Consider the following 4,928-nt stretch of genomic DNA (forward strand, 5'->3'; position numbering starts at 1 on the left):
CAATCATCAATATGCAATATGTTGCATTAGTGAGCAATGTTAAATAAGCTATTGTCTAACATATTTTGACGTCTTGTGCACAATTCTTCCATCGTGCACTTTGTGCATTGTGCAACATACTTAAAGAGTTCGAAGTTGTATTCCATGAGCGAATAAGATTGCACGCGGTGCATTCTGTTCACTTTATGTTGTGGCTGGAAGCTGCTCTCACCTCCTGGGGCAAAAGTCGTGAGCTGAATGTCATGGTGATTGAATACGACCCACTGATGTGCTTCCCGAGATGTACAGACTATACGTGCTATTGATTTTCCACAATTTTCTCAGTGTTTCGTCTAATTGCTTTAACCATCAATGTTATAACAATATTTAATAATTAATAAATAAATGTTTGTTTATATATGTTGAATTTATGCATAAAAGTATTTATAATATTTATATTAAGAAAACCTTTTTCCAAGTGTTTTTTCTATTTCAGGACTTTATCTAAAATTGCGAAAAGCATGTATAATAGACAAAAAGCAAAAATAATAGGAATCTATAATTTTTATTCAATTAGAGAAATATCATAGGTACATAAAAATCAGTATTATTATTCAGAAAATGGAACGTAAATTGTTTTCGCTAGTAATATTAATTATTGAATAAAATTTCTGTACTCTATAAGGCAGAACCTCTCTTTATGTAGTTTCCTTAGTAACATTTCAAAGAGATTCATTCACACCCGCACCTTCGATCGCAATTTATTATTGCCTCCGCAAACTCGCAACCGGGTATGTAACTGATAAAGCCGCTTAGCGTACGAACGCGTTTCCACACGCTTAGTTATGGGCGTGTGCAGAGTGTTAAGCTAGCGGGCAGAAGCTTCCCATGGAACTCTCACCTCCGCGGGCGAAAAGTGAACTTCGCGCCGACGACGTTCAGCAGTCGTGCAGCCGCGATCGCCGCCGTCACCGCCGCCGTGGCCGCGATCCTTTTTCGGGTGAAAGGTTGGCGAAAAATGCCCGACAGCAGCTACTGTGGTAGCTCCAATGCCACGGATCGCTTTCACTGCGGAAGAGATCAAATTTTTTTGCGAAATACTTGGATTTCGAATCATTATTCGGTAATCATATATCGGTTATAGAATCATTATTTATCATATGATGAAAACATGTAAATTTAACTGTTCTGTGTACTTTAAATCTTTGAGAGTAAATCTTATTCTAAAGAATGAAATCTCATTCTTATAGATTGAAAATTAAGCTACTCTTTCTCATAACTAACTTAATTTTCATTCTTTAATGTGAGATTCCACTCCAGAGAATTTAGAGAGTACAGAATTTCATAATTTTACATATTTTTGTTAGTGCATTTTGCAATTCTTAAAAAAGTATTGTTTGAAAGCGGTATCGTGACACAAGGGTCAGGGACGCAGACGGAATGTAAAGAAAGAAGAAGAAAGGAATGCAATAGTTAAAACATAACTGTTATTGTACGATTGCGTATTACTGCGTGTAACGATAATTATACAGGAAGAGACAATATCAGTTTCATATATAGATACTCCTCTCAAGGACCTCTTTGTTGCATTCAATCATTGGCGAACATGAGTCTGGATCCGAGCTCCTTTTCGCGAAAGAATCAACAGAGATCAATAAAGCGAGCTTGGCGCGTAGTTAATCGATGAAAGCAATGAGACGAGGTCATAGATGAATATAGACATACGTAATGACGTTTACATTATAAAATATTATTAATCACATAGAATCGAATTGAGAAAAGGCAATATGCGAGAAGATAATCAAAGACGGTTACGTGTGAAAGTGAACGCGATTGTGTATAGTAGCAAAAGGTGAGTGCCTAAAGGTTAAGAAGGTTACTATCGCTAAATCATCATTTTAAAGCGGATAAAATGCGATATATGAGATTTAAACCGCAATGTGTGTGCTATAATAAAAATATGTTTCATGAAATAAACGGAAGGATATATAGTCATATCATTTAATTATCCAATTATTAGACTTTGATATATAATCAATTTTATATCAATTTTTATCAATTTTGTTAAAAATGTGTTACATTTAAAACAAATAATGTGATATTTTTTGTGCCTTATCCTGTAAATAAAAGGCATTAGAATCAATTTATCTTCTTTTCATTAAAAGAACTATCTGAGAAATGTATATGAAGAAAATTAAAAAATGGATTGACTTTTTAAAATAGAACAACAGTAATAAATCGACCTTTTAAAATAGAATAATTTACTTTAAAAATACATTATGTAATAGCAAAATAGAAAAATTTTAAATATTAAGGTTACTTTGTCGCATATATATATAAATATATGTAGTTTTCCTTAAGAAAAGTCAAATACCTTATGTTAAACAATAGTAACATTAGACCAATATGAATAACTAAATAAGAAAATGCTTTACTTGGTTTGAATTCAATCTTAGTGCTTAATAATATTTCACTGTGCATTTATATATTCAATTTTATAAACTTTGCAGCGATTTAATTTTTGATTTTAAAACACAATCGCAAACTGGGATGTTTAACATTACAAATTAAATTGATAAGCAATTTCATGATATTGATGCTAATAAGCACCTTAAAGCACTTTAAAAATTTTATTTTAATTGAAAGAAAATAATATAAATTTGAAAGAACGAAAATTCAAATTAAGAACTATAAAAACAAGTCTCGTAGAAGTCAGATTGTGGTTTTACAGAGCAAAATACAAACGCATAGAATTGCGCCTGAATGAAAGAAACCAGTCAATAAAGGTGAAATAAAAAGAAGAGGGAAAAGGCAGGTACACGAGGCGTAAACGCGCGGGGATATCGTTGCGAGTAGTATCGGAGGATGAAGCATCTAAAGGTTACTACCGCATCATCGCCACGTCAAACTACCAGCTAGATTAATCCCCCTTGGGCGAGCACGAGGTGTGTTTTGCTCGACAGGACTCCGTCTCTGTCAGACTCGCTCTCGTACACGTTTTGCGACTTGGTAAGCGTCCACATTGCTAGGTTGGTAGGTAGGTAGGTCGGTTGGTCGCTCAGTAGGTATATTAAACGATCCAGTCCCCCGTACCCTCCTCCTTCACGTGCCCGATCAACTCTCTTCATCTTTCTCTCTTTCACCTTCTTTTCCTTTCATTTCTCTTTCTCTTTCTTTCTCATTCTACTCTTATGCTATCTATACTACTCTTCGCCGGCGTGGCTTCTAAGATCTGTGGGAGCGCCTTTCACCTAATTGTTGGCACAATATGTGAAGACGAAGCCACCACGGTTCCCATCGACTCCTGGAGACGTCGACTCGTGGCGCCTAGACACAGACACTATCCGGACTCGAGAGGTCGACCGGGATCGTTTGCGACCGAAGGGGATTAGATGATGCCACAAGTAGGTAGAATGATAGCGCGTAAGAGGTCACCTCGAAGAGCATTACAAAGCTTACAGATATGTATGATCTTACCAATGATCTCTATCTTTGCATTGTAAATGTTGTTCGCATTTTGTTATTTAGTATTTAATATATATATATATACAGTAATATGTTGCTTTAGCTTTTTTATTTGCTCATTTAAGATACTTTTCTTTTAGGATTAATTAAAATAAATAAGTATAATAAAACAAAGACGGAGTGTATTTTGTTCTTAAATATATTTTGATATGTGTATTTATTAAAAAGTGAGATTATATACATTATGTTGGATAAATTCGTGCAATCAGAAGACTAAACGTATTTATTTCAAATATTGTCTTTCAATTTTTACCATTCTTTTAGTCATCAGAAAAAAATGTAAAATGTTTTTTTGACTAGAATGGAAACTTGTTAAAATTCGTTGAAAATTATCCGAAGGGAGTTTAAATTTATAAATTAAATAGATAATGAGAGTTATTAATTTAATCAATAAGTAATAATAAGTATTTTTTTAGACTTCTATATGAATACATGAAGTAAGGAAAGAATCAATACAGTTAAGACTATATTCTTGTTTAATAAACTTTTTATAAACTTTATATAAACTTCTTGTACAGAGGAGTAGTTAAATACTTTAAAAAAATTTAAGGAATAATTCTTTATAAATCAAGATGAAAACTTAATTTGATTATAAACTAATTTGATTATATCCGAAACAATTTTCAATTAGTTTTAAAGCGTCGAAGTTGAAGGAAAAATTTCATTTTTTCTAAAAGTTTTCGAAAACCATTCGAGTTATTTTAATGAAACTTTAAAAATAAACATATACAAAGTTTTAAAAAATAACGCAGTTTTTGAAATTTAAAGAAAAAAACGAAATTTTTCTTTCAATCTTTAAAGCTAAATTGTTCTGGACACATGATTACATATAAAATTTTCGTCTTGATTTAATATGAGGAATCATCCCTCAAAATCTTTTAGAGTACTTAATTATCACTCTATAAATTTTAAATATTGATAAAACTATTTTACGAATTATCATTGCCTCTTTATCGAGCGATCACTCACTAGAACTTTTATTCCAAAACGGAATCCAAATAAATATAAACAGAAATGACAATGTTCTCACGTGAGTGTTCGTGGTAAGCAAGCTAAGCGATTTCCAGCACGGAAACGATGCTTCTTCAACGTCGCTGCCCACGGTGAAGGAGCTGCGACGAAGCCGACGGCAGCGGCGCGTCCGCCATGAAGACGACGAGTCTCTTCCGTTGTCCTCCTTCGGCGATTCGCTACGATCTATAAATTACGAGACAAGAACACCTCTTTTTCTCTCTTTTCCTCCCTCTCTCTCTCTCTCTCTCTCTCTCTCTCTCTCTCTTTCTCTCTCTCTCTCTATCTCCGCCGACGCGAGTGAGGTCCCGTTGTGACTCACCGGTGACCAGCGCTCGCGCGCGACGTCGCGCCGCGCCGCGCCGCGCCGCGCCGGAACGAGCGTGCAACGGAGGAAAAGAGATTGCTCTGCT

This window comes from Atta colombica, unplaced genomic scaffold (genome assembly GCF_001594045.1).
Source record: "Atta colombica isolate Treedump-2 unplaced genomic scaffold, Acol1.0 scaffold121, whole genome shotgun sequence".
In the NCBI taxonomy this organism is placed as follows: domain Eukaryota; kingdom Metazoa; phylum Arthropoda; class Insecta; order Hymenoptera; family Formicidae; genus Atta; species Atta colombica.